This window comes from Hermetia illucens, chromosome 6, assembly GCF_905115235.1.
Source record: "Hermetia illucens chromosome 6, iHerIll2.2.curated.20191125, whole genome shotgun sequence".
Taxonomy (NCBI): domain Eukaryota; kingdom Metazoa; phylum Arthropoda; class Insecta; order Diptera; family Stratiomyidae; genus Hermetia; species Hermetia illucens.
In genome coordinates, this window is record NC_051854.1 from 10,980,116 (window position 1) to 10,997,529 (window position 17,414).

General features: G+C 41.1%; 1 protein-coding gene across 2 annotated transcripts in view; it reads right to left on the reverse strand.

Annotated features, from left to right (window-relative positions):
• The window catches only part of LOC119658838, a 143,388-nt gene that overhangs the window by 18,944 nt on the left and 107,030 nt on the right, over positions 1-17,414 (reverse strand). For both annotated transcript variants that reach the window (XM_038066581.1, XM_038066582.1), the window contains exon 2: positions 49-185. The gene's annotated coding sequence lies outside the window, so the exon portion shown is untranslated. The remainder of the gene's footprint in view (positions 1-48; positions 186-17,414) is intronic.

Genomic DNA, 17,414 nt, shown 5'->3' on the forward strand with positions numbered 1-17,414 from the left:
AATCAGTCCGAACCTCTAAATTTCAAAGGGAAAGTCCCTTGCACTTACCTCACAATTAAAAATTGTAAAGTTTTTATTTACAGGCACAGTGAAAAGTGGCGATAAATGATCACCAAGTATTTTTGAACGTCCTACCAGTTGCGTTGCCATGCGGTATCCAACGTGCATGTGGTTATAGGATGAAACTAGAAAGAGAAGAAAGAAAAAAATATCGTTAATATCAAACGAATCAAAAGAAAGTCGCTAGAAGAGAGGACAAAAAGCAGATTTCCACCATCTACAGCACATCATGTTTCATATGAAACTGTACCACTTGTGAGTAGTCGGCTCCTAACTGAAAACTCTGTTCCACCATGTCTCATAATTTTTACTTGTATGTCTCCTGTTTACTCCTTTATGGAGTATGGGATATCCGGCGGCCTGATCCGAATATGCTTGGGAGTAAATCTTACATAATTGAACAAGACCTCATCCTCTCCTCTCGCAGTGGCGGCTAAAAATTGTGCAGGGCCGAACTGAAGGACCCCATTAACGAGGATCTGTTTCCCTACTTGTCATGTTTATGGGGCATGAGAACCCGGCAAGGGTAATGAACTAAAACAACAGATATAAAAAGTGCTAATAGGATCCCAAGCCACCGTGGAACAGCACACGTCGGGGTGCGTGGCCAAGAGGAAGCTTAGTCTCCAGTATGCAGACTCTAGATAGCTTGCGCCCTTTCAGTTTCAATTAAGACCCCAAAGTTGGTGGCCAGAACCTTATTCCAAGTTTTTAAAAACTAGCCCATATGCATGGAAATGAGCTTAAAACTTCATGAAGCCACAAAAAGTACATATGAAAGTCAAGAAATCATGGTCGCTCAAAGGAACCCTAAACTGATTATGCAAAATCTCACAAAATGTGATCCATTGAAACTATTCCACAGACTGATGGTGCCCCTAATAAGTACCTGCCCCATGAACAGAAAGATTGCGTTCATTCAACACAAAGCAATTCGAAATTCTTATGGGGTTAAGATGACCCTGTTTTCCACTCAGAACAGAAGCTAACTGATAAGCAACTGTGTCGATGAGGCATCAAATAATAACTCTTAGGATACGACGCTGTTCTAAATATGATCTTCCGAGATAATATCAAGAAGATGGGTCTAGTTTCCATTGTCCAAATTGCCAGGTGTTCAAAGGTGGTGCACCAAGTTGTCAAGGAGAACCTTCAAGTGATGGCACCGGGAGACGCTGTATTCACATTGACTTCCTGCAGTAGGTGAACGCTCCAAGGTCTTGAGCGATCAGACCCAAGTGTATACGGGACTCATCTGAAGTGGCTCCGGCCACGAAACCTCATCAAATGTTAGCTGATATCATTGGAACCGGAACAGTTCCTCGAATGTGTTCTCAGCTCCCTTGTGAGAGTTTCATGAAGTTGTGGTTGTAGCCACATCGCGGGCAGAGCCTCTTGCTGGCTTAACCATAAAGTTGGATTGGACAACTCGGGTGCCGTACTCGTTAGTTGCGGTATGGGCTTTACCTAGACCTTGAATTCACCAGTATAAACGCTAACCCTGCAGTCAGTATAAACTGGTACCGTTGTGCCAGTCACAGTGGGGATTGTAGTCTCCAAATCAATTCATAGCCCTAGAGGGCCGTGAGGTTAGGCAGAAACGGCGATTCACTTAAACAAACCGGACCTAACTGTCCAAATTACCATGTTCTAGTAAGTTATTGATGCAATGTCAAAAGATTTAATTGAGAGAGAGAGAGAGTTCGGGATCGTGATTGTAACCTTCCTGAATCTCGCTGAATCCTATCCTCCTACTCATGGAGCAACAAAGTCGCCCATTGCATGAGATGGTCAACAATGTTACCCCTATTCGCAGCCTATTCTAAGGTTTTCTGTCAGCGTTATTTGGACGTGGCTGAAGCGCTTTCGCTCCAAAGAATCCGAATGCCAAGAAGTAGATGGTGGGCAAAAACAGGGCGTTGGAAGATCACCATAAAGTTTTTCTGCCAATTCATGATGATCTACCTAGCCGCGATGGGAAAGTCTAATACGCTATAGCGAAAATACAGCAACAACAACGAAGACAGTGACTAATGTATCGAAGTCAACTGCGAAATCAGTGCTAAAGAGAAGAGACAAACTACGATCAGCGGCCCTTCCCATCAAGCCGAAGGAAGGGATATCTTTCTTCGAAAAATCTGCAAGAATGCCAACCCAGAAGACATTGGGGTAGATGTCAAATTTTCCCGGCGATATACTTGCCGAACATTGAATCGGTGACTGACCGGAAGAATAAATTCTGCCAGAGAGTTCAGAATATTTCAAGCACGAAAGCAGTGGTTACCTCCAGGCTGAAAATCATGTTGCCTGGTTGTAATAAGCATTCATGGTGTATTTAGCGAATGTATAAAAAGGAGCGTAACATCTGCGAACCGCTTCGCTTACACTGCTTCCACGGTAGAAAAGAGGCAGCATCTGACCTGGACGAAACCGTAGCTACCTGCGTTTTGCCACGAGTTGTAATATTATTTTGTAAACCGAAAATGAGAGGTTTATGGGCTAAAAAATTGATAATAAGTTGCCATTTAGTCTGGTCTGACATCAAGTCCATGAAAGTGCGCACTTTGGAAGTGAGAATTTTAATTGAAGAAGATTTTACTAAGGATTGAGCTCTCGAATGTGACATGGCTCATGCCAAAACGGGTCTTACTGTTCTAAACATTGCAGCACTTCGATATTCGACTTTGGCAAATTTGTCGAAGGCTAAACGAGCCACAACACCCAGACGCAGACAGAATAACTGCATGTGACGCCCAAAAGTCAGCCGTGTACTATATTTGTGGATGGCTGAAATTGCAAGTTTAGGAAGGAACTGCTTCAGACTTCGGTAGACTGCAGAGCGCGCAAGAGACCAAGATGAGATAATCCTTAGATCCGCAGAATACAAGAGAGCGTAGAAGGAGTGCCGTCACGAAATTAACAGGCAAATAGTACGATTCTCATAGCAGCTAGTCAGTGACATTAACAAGGAACCGTGAGGCCTCGGGTATTAGTTGGTTATCAACAAACTCGACGCTCATCGATCACCATGTTTTATGGAAGCAGTGACAATGGAAGAAATTGTGCAGCTACTTTTTCCCGTCCACGCCATTTAACGAGAGGAAGAGCACTAAGGAATGCCTACTGTTCTCTGAAACTGAAAGAAGCGACATTGTTCATGATAGACAAAAAAGTACCACGACCGGATGGGCGAATTTAATTATAACAGAGAGGGCCTGCACCCTTAGTGCATACAGCAATTCTAAAAAAGGAAATCGGGGTGTAAATTAACCACGCAACTCATTAAAGGTGTGCGACCTTGGTTCAATTGAAAGCACGATGAGGTTGACTATTACCTAACCCAGCGGACACGGATATTTTCAGTCTTGCCTGTACCCAATTGCGCAATCACGGTAAATTGATTGCATAATTTGCAAGGATGCAGCTAATGATGCCTGCCACTCCTTTTTCTTCTACAAAAGGTGAGCGTCATGGCCCGTTGACCGGAGAGTGCCAATTGACTCTGGACATCATAGTTGAGGCCATGCTGTAGGACTCGTCAAACAGAGTGGCACGCTCTCGTTCTTAAGAGAAACACCAAGGTAGCTGAGACTCCCAGAGTCTCGGAATGTGTGAACATTGAATAGCCCTAGACCCAAGAGAGAGGTATTTTAGCTGATAGTCTTTCTAAATGGCGTACTCAAATACATGCACTAAGCAACGTGTGTAATGCCGTTTTCTCGGTATCATTGTTAAGTGAATTTCTCATGTTTATGTAAAACGAACCAAGCGGGGAATTTGTTGAAGCAATTCGAGGCATTGAGAGCTCATAAATGTGTGGTAGGGACAAACGTAGCGATTCGTTTTCGTATTTTAATGCAATACACCTTTTAGACTGCCGAATCAAGCAATAGCTTAACAATTTTTTGAGAGAATGCAATCACCGCCTTTGTTCATTATGAATTTTCAAATGGGAGCACATCAAATACTCGTCGGGTGCTAACGGTCGACTTCAAGAAATAAGTTTCTTAGAGTTTATAAAAGTTTGCGACCAAATTAGCACTTGGAGTTTCTATTCGTCTGCTCCAAAATTTGGTTCCAATAGAAATGGGCAAACTTTCTGAGAGATGACTACAGCTTGATTAGAATTCCCATAACTTGGCACTAAGATGTATTAGATAATCATCAGAATCAGACATAGCGCGAAAAGATAAATTTTCCCATAACTGGTCTTTGCTAAACACAACGCGATTACTTTTAGCGCCTTGCTTTAGTGAATGTACTTCACAACCAACCGCAAATTTCGACCCCATTGTTATTTCTAATTCACGATAACATGCGAAATATTCCAAAAATTCATTAATCCTACCTATGACAACACAAGAATTCAATAAAATACGAACGACATGTTGGAATTGGAGGCTGTTGATAAAATGTTCGCCCCCATTTTCTGATTGAGGGTTCCAGATAAACCTAGCCCACGTCAGAGATAATGAGAACTTATTAGAGCCTGATAATTGAAAGTTCAAACTTAGGCCACGTTATTGTCTTAAAGTGCCCATCACATCCCCCTGCCGCTGGCCCCTGACAGTATGAAGCCAAGTATGACCAGTACCTCCAATTCGCTTTCTTATGCTCCAATTGGCACACCAATTACTTAATTGATTAAAACTTTAGAACAAACATCGAAACATCGAAAGCCCCAAACATATTTGTATCTGTTTCCAATTACTCCATTACTTACTCCCGTACAATCGACTTAAACCTTGTAAACAACTGGTGCATAAGACCGGCTGGGATTTTCAGAATGGAAACCCAATATTGTCATATTCATGTTATCACATCGCAACAGTGAAAGCCGCTTAATGCTAATGAGTTGAAATTTTGATAAGGAAAAGTGGAATCCATTAATTCTGGGGAACATAAACAAAACATACGAGAAAACATGTTGAGTCTATAAACACTGGGTTATTCAGCTGTTCAAATGCAGTAATTCGGAGTCGAGGAATGATTTAGTCCAGACCTTTGTGATAATGAGCCAATGCAAGTCGTGCACATGTAAATTAACCTACTCAAATACAAAGTTCAATTGGTCGAATTGTGGCCGATAATTCGAGGGTAATCTGATAAGGACCGCGTCGCTAGAATTTAGGAGGAAGACACTGAACTTATCAATGAAATGACGACAGTTGGTTGAACTGTTGTCAATAAGAGGTCTGAAGAGAGTCTATATGTACTCGCATTACCGGAATTACTTGTATGAATCACGTACACAAGTGTTATCTGCTTTAAAGGCACTTTTTGGTGTTGAATTAGTCGAATTTGGATTATCAGCGCAAATTGAATCACGAGATAACATTTCCAGCTGAAAGGCTGACGGAATTACGTAAATAAAGTTTAAAAGAAAGGTCATGATCACATTAATGAGGAAAAGGAGTTGTATCGCCATATGTCTGACCAAAGGTCCAAACTACGGAAAAGGGAAAGAGAGATTTTTTGTGTGGGCAAGTTGGGTAAACACATTAGGACACACACTGTTGGACTCCCGCAAAGGTATACCGTCGGACTATAAACTAAACTCCTCTCCGTTATCAGAAAACTAGTGTGGAACCGTTTGACACACTAGTACTTCGAGCTAGCCGTCCCGATCTTCCGGCTTACAGAGTCCTCAAATCAAGGAATTCATTTCCACCGATCGAAACCAATCTAAAATAATGCGCAACACCAGTCCATCTTTCAGCAATCCTCAGCATCTCTCTGACAACATTGTCTGAGGAGCTTCCACCTGTGTCTGGAAAAAATTGCTCAGAAATCCCATCCCATCTTCCACAAGAGAATGTGATCGGCGTCGTCTCTATTGCAGAACACATAGTTACGAGATCGTACTTTCCTAATCATGTGCACCGAAAGCCTCCATACCTACATAGAAGTTGGGTAGGAAAATCAATCAATCAATCTCACCATGCTTTGAAATCAACCACGAATCTAAATTGCCGATGAATTGCGCAGTCCATGTGGCGCTTGACTTATTTTGCCAAGAGAGTTGCCAACCATTTAGTGTACGGTGACGTTCTCCACGAGCAACTCCATCCTTTGACTCCTCTCCCTGGCACTGGTAAATGACTTTACGTTCTTTAGCAAAGAGGACAACGGCAATCAATTCCACGATCACCATCACAGCCGGTTCAGAGATAGTGCGATAGACAGACCCAGTTCCCGGTCTCTTCATCTGGATAAGGCGCTTACGACACTTCCTTCCCAACGATATCAGCCTATATATACTTGAAGTAGAACAAAACGGATTGCGTTGCAGAGAGATTAGATGGCCACTTACTAAGTCGGTGTATCTTCACTATGCCAGCAACTTTATTCTTAAGTTCCTGATCATCAAGTCTTATAATATTTTCATTCAGTATTAGCAATATTTTGCTGATTTCCCTCTAGTACTTTGATACCACCCGCATAAGAGGGTCCTCAAAAACAGGAGTGGTTGATTTGAAAACATTGGGCAGTGTTGTTGCAAGGGGCTTCTTCTGGGTAAAGCCCGGATTTTTTCTTCTCATGATATTACTATCTTTGGCTGAGCCTCTGGGCACCCTATTTGAGTCCAGAGTGGTTCTCTTTTTGCCAGAACTTCCTTTACTAGATAGAGAGGGAAACACACTATCATAGCTATCAGAACTCAGCGGAGGGCTATAGTATTTGTTAGACTCCAGAGCAGCTTCTTCAAAGTCATGTTTTTGATCCAAGCACTCTCTACATTTTTAGTATACTCAATCCATGTCGGGCATCTCCTGTTTACTCACAGTTCCCAGTGCAGTTCTCAGCAACACAGTTAAGACATTTTGAAACTCTGGCTTTGCAAAATTTGTGTATGTGGCCCGATCTACCACAGTCAAAACACTGCGACGTCCTTAACTTGAAATAGGCAACTTCCACTCTAGTGTAGGTAAAAAAGATGTAATCGGGCGAGCCATACTCCAGGAAAATTACCCTGACAGTGGTCGAGGACACTCTAACACCACCCAGCTCAGGATTTTGAGGAGATAGTCTTTTAGCATTGATCGTTGACGCATCTAAAGGGTATGAACGCTCTAAAGGCCTGGGATGACAAACGGGGCAACTAGCTTGTACAGAGTGGAGTACATTCTGAATATTGAGCAACTTGATTTCATGTTGTAGCTGCAAGGAATTTAAGTTGATCCTTTCGACCAAGACGGGATAGCTTTTCCTCTAGATTGCAACGTCATACAATAGCGGGCCTTTCACTTTATTGATGGGAACCTAATCCGCCGAATTCTGGGGAGCCAGAAGGGATGCATTCCCAGGAAGTGGTTTCAAAGGCGGAGGGACAAATCTCTTACAGGGAGTGTTACCTGAAATAGGAGCTAAATTTTTCAAATTCTGGACTGAGTAATACGAAGGAAATATCAGGGCCACAATTTGAGAATTTGAGAAGTTTTGAGAATGAATATCCAGGCAGTCTAAATTGATGTCCAGGAATATAGGAAAAGCAATCCCTAGAATGTGAATCCAAATAAATATGACCAAAGTATCTTAAAATAAATTAGAGAACTTTTTTGTCAAGTATGATGGTTGGAAACGAATGGAAATATTTTTGTCATCGATGCGTGTATTTTTTTTAATTTCTGTGTTGGAAACTTTCTTGTTTTGAATAGAAAATACTTGAAATCATGCAAAGAACCGAAATGTTCAACACAAAAAATAATTAAAAGAAAATAGGAAAATCTTGAAAAATACTTTTTATAAAATCTTCCAATGTTGATCAGTTCATTATCGTCTCATATGGATGCCTTGCGTAATTAGCCTCAATGACAGTGAAACCGAAAATAGGCGATTCCTAACTTTATTTTTAGACGCATCCAAATGGAATACTAAAAATATGCGCATAAAGTATCTTTTTCACGAATCTTATTTGAACACTCAATTTTACGCTTGGAATCACGCATTTAGAGTCATTTAAGTTTTTTAATGCTGTCAATGAGTTATTTGCTTTTGAATTATTAAAATTTAGAGCAAAGTTCTGACGCAAAATGTGCACGCTTTCAATGAAAATGAAAGGAAAACAACAGCTGGAATCATATTGACTACTAGAGGAAAATATATGGATAATGTTTATAAACCATGAAGTTGTGGCAGCCATGAGAAAAATCTTTGTAAAATAAATACATAACATACTTTTTAAAACAGAGTTCACCTATGTTATCGACATGTGTGCATACGATTTGTTAAATAATAAATAACTTTATACATCTGCTTTGATTTTATTGGGTTGGCATAAAAGTCATGCTGTTTGTAATACGAAATAAATCTCAGTTTTTGGATTAAAACCTAAAAATCAACCGCAAACAGTTATATATTCTTCTTCTCCTTTTTCTTCAGCCTTTTTCCCGTTCACAAGCCGGGTCGGCTCATCGTGGTCGGTTTCGCCATTTTGCTCTATCGAATGCGGAATCGGATATCCTCATTTCGGATGTGATCAAAACGTGTGACGCCACTAGTCCAACGTAACATCTTCGTTCCCATTACTGCAAGACGTCGTTCATTGTCTTTTATAGTTGGCCAACACTCAAACTATAGAGAGCGACAAGACGGACGACATTGCGGTAAATTTTAAATTTAAGATGTTGGCTGATACGTCGATCACAAGGAACATCAGTTGTGGAACTCTACTTCATCCAGGTTGCGTTAATGCGTGAAGCAATTTCATAGCGCAGTTCTCCATTGACTGATAGCGTTCGCCCGAGGTATTTAAATCGCTCAGTTCTGGGCAGATCACTGTCGTTGACCCCGAGATCCCGTAGCTTCTGGTGGGTCATCAAATATGTGTGATGCCGAGCGTTTTCCTGGTGGAACACAACACCATTCCTATTGACCAATTCTGGCCGCTTCTGGTCAATCGCCTGCTTCAATCGGTCAAGTTGCTCACAGTAGAGGACCGAATTGAGGGTCTGGCCAGAGTTGAACAGCTCATAGTGGATGATTTCCTTCCAATATCACCAAACACACAGCAAATCCTTCCTGGCCGTCAATCCGGGGTGGGCGATGGTTTGGGCCAGCTCGCCGCGCTTCCACCACGATCTTTTTCGCTTGAGATTGTCATACGTGATCCACTTTTCAACACCAGTCACCATCCACTTCAAAAATCTGTCGAGCTCGTTCCATTTCAGCAGTGCATCGCAGGCGTTGATTCGGTCCGAGAGATTTTTTTGCGTCAACTCGTGTGGTACCATCCAAACATCCAGCTTTTTTGGAATCCAATCTTCTTCAAACGGTTCCAAACGGTTTTATGGTCTATACCCAGTTCCTGGCCAATCGAGCGAATGCTCATATGCCGGTCTACTTGGATGATTTCGACGATTTTATCGGTTTCTACGACGATTGGCCTACCAGCACGGGATGTATCTTCGACATCCACTACACCAGAACGAAATTGATCGAACCAACGCTGTGCTGTGCGAATCGTTACAGTATCGGGCCCATAAACTTCACAATTTTTTTCGGCCGCCTTCGTTGCATTTTTACCTCTCAGGTAGTAAAAACCTAAAATATGACGAATTTCTTGCTTTCCATTTTTGACGCGCTATAGCTTGAGACTGAAACGTACAATTACAACACTGTCAAAGAGACACTTGTAGCACAGATTGTCGTCTTCAAATCGCCGTATAGTATGGCCCGATGCGATAAGTACAACACAAGATATATTTAAGTGTCGCCATCTATTGACAAAATACGACATTCCTTTTTCCCAACCCAATAATTTCTAGTTCGTCAATCAAGTCTCAATCTATGTTCAAACATTGAAAACACCTTCTGGCAAACGCAATAATTAACAAATATTGCGTTCGATGTTCTTTCGGACCCGCCTAAAACTAAGTAAATTAGCGCTAAAAAATCCTAAAATACATATCAACTAATATAGCCAGCTACATTAAAAGATTCAAGATTGGGCACAAAGCACGTGCTGGTAGCATAAGCTAGCAACAACTCCGAAATTTGCCTTAATTATTAATAACTTTTCAGAGTCATAGTGAAACAAAACTTATTACGAAAATCGAGGCCTTATCAAAAGGGGAAATAATTTACTACGAACAATTGAGGCCGGTGATAAGGCACAACTTTAAATAATAAATTAATTTATGATAATTATGTCAGTATCAGCTCATACTCCAAATTTGCGCTAGACACGACGAGATTCCCAATATTTCTACGAACAATCTATTTTTATTCAATTCATTCACTGCATGAAGAGCTCCCATTGATTTAATTATCTTCAGAAGCAAATATTTTTTATCTGTTCTGATATCATAAAATCCGAAAAATTCAGAAATTGCTTAAGAGATATATTTTTATGGCAAGCATTCTCGTCTATTATAATTTAATTTTTATAGATACTTCTAGAACTTTGTAAATAGCGTACGAAATTTTCGACAGCCTAAAATTTACAACAGAATTTTAATCTCTATCGAAAATTCAGGATTGATAATTTCATTATCATTCATTTTTTTGTGGACCCCTGAGAGATATAAATAGCTTCAAATTAAGCTGATAAGATGCATCTTTTATGAGTACGGAGCTGATAGATTTGGAATTTATGAGTTCAGATATTAGGCTGATAATATACAGTTTAATGGGCGATTACAGTGCAGAAGTGGAATCTATGGGAATAAAAGCTATAAGAAGTATTCATTCATGCATATGGAAACGAAAATGTGCTATGTTTTGGCAAACCTGGTCTTACCTCTCCAAATGCATGACGATAATCTTATTTACATCAAAGAGAACTGACTACGACCGTCAGGCATCGAAATTTAGGCAAGTCTTTCCTGATCAATGTCCTCAGTTGAGGGTATACATTTGCTACTGAAGAACAACATAAAAGGACGAATCAGAACCAGAAGAGCGAGGCAAGATAAGCTTACTATGCAGGAAATCAAAATTTCAATACCGACTGATTTTTTTGAGAACTAAGATGTTGAAATCCCTTGACACAATCCCTCATTGATAGATAGTTTGGTCATTGTGGTCATCCAACGAAAAGTCTTTAGGACACTAGACAGACGTAACGGATAGCAGGCAAGAGATAACTATAGAGTGAAAGGACAAAGACGAGACTACCATAAAGGAAGAAGTTCGTAAGTCCGTGGAAGGTGGATTATCAGCATATTGCAAACAACAGACTGCGACCAGAGTGTGAGAGAGCCCTCAAAATAAATTACAGATGAACTTGGCGCAAATAAACCTGAATCACTGGGAGGAGGGGTAGAACTTACTTCTGAGACCATCCATAAGAAAGATATCGATGTACCAATAGACCCTATTGAAATGATTGTGACAGCATTTGAATCGAAGACTAAACAGGCCAAAGGGCGCTATAACTTTGTGGGGATCAGGCTTTTCAAGGAGTTCGCACCATAAGATCCCAGAAAAAAGACATTTTGTTGAAGCTCATTAAGCCTAAGGATGCAACAATTTATAAATTCTTGAAAAATGCTCAGATAGAGGACAAAAGGACGTTCCTGAGGCCTTGACAAAGGAATTCGAAATTGAAAGCGTGTGGGCTATCGACACACTGCAGTCGGAAGGTCCGGTAAAGCCATCAATGCAAATCGCATTTCAATATTAATCAACTTCAACCACTACGAGGCTACGTAGAATTTATCCCCGCGGACCATCTACGAGAAAGACATCGATATGGCCATAATCAGGGAACCATATTTAAGTCAGGAACCAAAAGATCGATCAACGTTATGGAGTTACGGAGCCACGCCTTTCAAGAAGTAGTGGAACACTCGGAAGCGAGTTGCATATGACGTTAAGTCGAAAGAACGTGCTTTGCTTGAAGTATTTGTGGGACTGGATATGGAAGTCGAAAATTTTGCGATCTCACACATTTTCGAAGGGAGAGCCCTGACATACGTGAATGCCACGTGAGGACTATAGTCAAAGTAATCACCAGGTAATCTGTATGTAGGTCAAAGGGGAATCCAAGTCTAAAAGGAGTTATCGAAGATAGTCGATTAGAGTCCTCGGTTTTGCGTGTCCCTCGAAATCGATATATCATTGAACAGTACAGTCTTAAAAAAACCTCACTTATTTACCCAACGAATCAGGGAAGCATGCGATGCTACTATTTCGAAAAGCGACTAATCCCCAGTAGATAATTAAACAATTAAAATCAATCACAAAGCCACGAGTTGCATGCTCCAAAGCAAAGAGACTTTACCAGAAATCTAGAAAGAAACCCGATAGCAACGAGGTAAACAGTATACAAGCAGTTGATAGGCAGCATAAAGAAACTATTCAAAGAAGCAAAAGAAACTGCCTCAAACAGTGGGATTTGCATGTAATGAAACGGCTGCGACGGCTGCCTATGCCTAATCAAAGAAATCGTTGCCATCCTACTTCTTCACTACAAAAATAGCGAAAGGCAAAGAACGGTAAGCTTGTCGCCTGATATGATTCGTAAAAACATCATTACAATCGGAGCAAACTACAACAGTAGCCGCTTTCCGTCATACTGTTCCACAGGACTGAGGAGAGGCAGTGTGTCAAGAGTTACCCCTGCCCTTCTAATGAAACCACCAGCAATTTTGAAGCATACATATACTTCCGGAGTAGGACTAAGCAGCAGGCAGGAGCGTTTCAAAGAACTTTGCACTTAGGCAGACCTCAATGGCCAAAAGGACAAGGTACAGGGTTAATATAAAAAAGTTGTGGGGCCGAACATCTCAGCTGGACTGTCCAACTCTTCTCAATATAATAACGGTATATCTGTGGTAAATGCGAAGAGGCTTAAAGATTTACCGGTTTGCATGCCATTCCTAAAAGAACCGTCTGGATTACCAGCGTGTTTAAGGGACTTGACAGAGCTGATGAAAAGTTACCTTTCCGAGAAGACACCTTCGTATAATACGATTGGGAGACATAAGGAATAAATTGTCATGACAAGACCCCAATGGGTTTCAACGTGGATCCCTGCATCCCTCTCCTGCAGATCATGGTATAGAATGGAGTATTTCCTTCTCGAAGCAACTACGATAACTAATTTTGCGGAAGATATGATCGTGGTTGTTATCATGAAACAAGCTGAAGATGTTGAAGCTTACGCTAATGAGACCATCAGCGCTACAAAAATATAGGTAGAAATGGCCGAGTTTAACCTAACGGAATAAAAAACGGAGGCGGTCTTAACGACCAGCCGTGGGAAGAAAAATGCAATTAGTATGATCATTGGATGCAAACACTGATTTCTCGGAATGGAGAATTGATTTAAAGATGACACCGAAAAGGTAACACAACTAGCACCAGGCATAATTTTTGACAGAGTGTCGTAGTTGCAGGGAGTATTTACATGATTCCTCTTGCCTTGAATGTGGTCCCACATCTGGAGTTAGGAACTTGAGGGACCTCTGATAATTGGCATAAATGGTGAAGTCTCTCACTTCGATTTCATTAGTTAACAGAGTCGTTTCGGTGCAAACATACAACTTGCGTTCGTATTAGTCAAGGATAGCAGTCAAAAATCAATCTATCTGGATAATACCCCTAACGAATTTCGACCAGCTCCACTGTAAAATCACTAGGTGTAAATTGGAAGCTAAAAGTAAGTACTTATGGACATGATTTGCCCTAGCACCAATGTTCAGATAAGTGAGCCAACGCGGACGTACTTCTGCAACATTTTTACATTTCCATTGGAACTGGCCGCGTTCGAGAGAAGAATCCTCCGAAGAATGTTTGGCCCCCTACATGCGGATGGGCGAATCCGTAGCCTACATAACGACGAAATCTATGAGCGATACCATGACCGTCAGGTTGTGGATAAAATCCGGCTAAATAGGTTACGGTGGGCGGGTCACTTAATCCGTATGGATGAGGATGATCCAGCCCGGAAAGTCTATAAGGGCAATATCTATGGTAGAAAAAGAAGACGAGGCAGACCCTGCCTAAGATGGAGCGATTGCGTAGGTCAGGACGCCAGACAGCTTTTAGGGATATCGAATTGGTGGACCTCGGCGCAAAACCGGGATGTCTGGAGTTCCTCATTAAGGCAGGCCTAGACCGGATATCGGTTGTTGCGCCGTTGATGATGACTGGAAATAAGGAAACTGAAAACGCTAAAAACAAGTGCATGTGTGCGAAATGAATACAACATGAAGAGTCTGAGGTAGGCCTAACGAGAGGTAGGAAGAAAGAAGGGAGTAATCCGGGCCCTCAATAGAAATCTCAACGAAAAAAGTGATAATAGGGGGACCCGCTTAATTTTCACTCCGAGGATCATTTTTGCTCTGGGCCCGAATTTTCTTTCTGTTGAATATTTAAAAATAAAAAAAAATTATTCGAATACAGCACAATTCAAGCCTTAGGCCTCTTTAAAACTTCTTTGCAGAGACCTTTATTGTAAATTTCAGAAACGGCGCAGACATATAATGGACAGAAGCAGCCAAAAGAATTTTAAATGTAGAAAGTCTTACTAGGATCTAAAGGAAGTAGAAGCTAATCTCTTTACAAAACTAAAAAGACTCAGCGAAAGCAGAATTAACAACTGTGTCCAGTGCAATATTGCAAACGCACATGATGATACCATGGGGGAACGACATTTCTGGTCCCTAGTTGAATCATATCCTGTGGAAAAAGATGGCTGTAAATAACAACGACAGTTCGCCTATAATCCGCCTTCAATGTCCTTCAATTTTGATATTCGATATTCTTTGAAAACTTCAGTCCCTCACGTATCATTGTACAAAACTTGATGCGTCCTTGTACAAATGAGTGGATCGTTTCCGATGGGGAAGATTCTTACGAAAAAATCTTATTTTTCTTTTTTCTTAAATCGTTTGTTGCGCTCATAAAAAGCAGTAAACCATATACTAGCACTGACGATTCAAAATTTATATAAACTTCAAACATCCGACAAAATAGGCAATATCACGCATTTGCAGCGGCCGTAATTTAATTAACATTTTTGTTATTGTTCGATACTTTTCCTGACCGCCGCCTACTTTCTTACTAGTCCCAATGCGAGTTTTTCCGGCAACAGCTCCTCACCCAAATCCACTGAATCAGCTGAACACAGGTCCACCTTCTTCACCTTGTTTTTGCCCTCTACCTTGAACGTCAAAATTCAACGTCAAATATAAAAATATTTCTCAAATGCGACTCATAAACGAGGGTAACTCAACCAGCTTGGTATCTAATGCTATATATTCTTGAAGGAGAGAAAATTTTTCAGGAGCATCCATGACGAAAACACCAACAGGAGAGTGCTTTTGGGGAAGAAGAAGCGAGCCCTGGCAAAGGCGGTTGTTAACCACTAGATTTACTGTGGGAAAGGCTGGTTTTAGAACGTTCCAAACAAACGTCGAACCAAGGGTAGGCTGAGAATCTTTTCACTATCCAACGATAGAAAAAAACACTGACTAGACATTGACCTGTAAGTCTAAAAACTTTAAAATGGACGTATCAGTGTATCTAATATCTCTTCTCTCTTTAGTTAAACGGCTCCCGGTTGGTGGAAAGAGTAACCTCATGTAACTTCAAAAAATCGGCCACCCAGATTAGGGTACAAATGGAATCCAGGAAGGAGGTCGATCGGTCGGTTCAACCTTTGCTTTCGGGTACAACTAATGATTTCTGAGATTGAACGATTGAGTCAAACAACGCCATGAATCTACCACGAAAAGCACTCTAAAAGTTGCAGGACAGGAGTTCACGTGACACTCAAGTGGCAAGTGCAAATAAGACCATCTTAATATTATACACAATCCTGATAGAAATGAAAACATCCTGATGTGTTAAGAATAACATTAACAACTTTTGAAACATATTCTGAAGGATGCATTTATTTATAATGAATGGTCACTGGCCTCTAAAATCTCTCACCTTAGACTTTAAGTTTGAAAATAATTGGTCATCGATAAAACCTTCCCATAAAGTCTTGAAACCTCGGGGAGGTTCGACGTAACTATTCAAATAATGGGCAGCTCCTAGAAACGTCCAAGTCGAGAACCTCGCACAGAGAAGCTCCTTTCGAGAAATACTATAAGACGCGGAAGGTTAAAATGAGGGAACCCTCAAGTCCAAGGATGGTCGAATTTTAAGAGGTCGATGAAACTCACATCAGTATTAGTTTGGAGTCTATTTTTAGAAAGCTAAATGGACATGTTTAGAATGAAGTTTAGGTTAACAGTAGCTTCAGCTTAATTCTCAGAGATAAATTGACATGCCTAAGGCTGTAATGATAAAAGTGGGAATAGGAGATCAAGTCGATCATCCTATTCCCACTTTTATCATTACAAATGGCGCCCAACGTTGCTTTGTTCGTGCCCCTCGATTATGGGTCGACGCCCAGGCCCCTGCCTCTCGTTCATCTCCATTCGGCATTGGGTCACCTTCGTTCTCGGACATTTTGAATGAGAAAAAAAAAATAATGACAAAAAAAAACCAAATTTATCAGTCAGAAAACACGATAAATCCTAGCAAAAATAAGGAAAATACTACGAAAAGAAAAGAAAAACGAGAGCAAAGGAGAAAAAGAAAAGAAAAAAAAAAAACAATAGCCCAGCAAAACCAAAAGTGTAGTAAAAATGTACCCTGAGGACTCCCCCCTCCCTAAATGTTCACTCCATATTCAACCCCCGCAGAACTCACGGATGACCAAAAAGCCATCCCAACCTCATAAATTTTTTCATCTGTGTGCAGAAAACTTCCACACACAGTGTTTTTCCAAGAAGAGACAACAATCGAGCTGCTCCCCGTCGCAGAATATTAAATCAAAAGAACAAGCAAAAAGGGATCGCGAGAATTCAATCTTCCTCGTCTGGAGTCAGAGAACAAAGTGGAGATGAATCATTGAGGACGGAACGGCACAGCATATAGCCGACTACCTCCGTATTCCATCAAGGATCCATCTCACCCGTCACTTCATCCCTACGAAGAAGAAAGAATATTTAATTTTCTTCAAATTCTCAAACGAAGAGATAGCCGTTTCACATAAAGGTAGGGAAGGACACTCCTCAGAAGCTCGGACGGCAATACCTTTCAGCTTATAGCCGCAAAGGCCCGTAGATCCCGAGGCTTCTGGAAGGCAATCACCTACGAGACGTTAAGTCTCAAGACAAACACAACAAACGACTAGCTCTTATGGTATTCTATCAAGGATAGGACAGGAAACTCTACGTTACAAGGTGGGAAAGGAAATTGAGGCTTAGGAACACTTGCTTCCGGGGAAAAAGGCGTGAAACCTAAAACTAGAAATCTGAAGGCAAGTGTACGTGGAGCCTAGCCGGGAACAATATTGAGAATCTATTGATTCTCTTTCCGACACCACCAAACGAAGTTGTGAGCCGGAA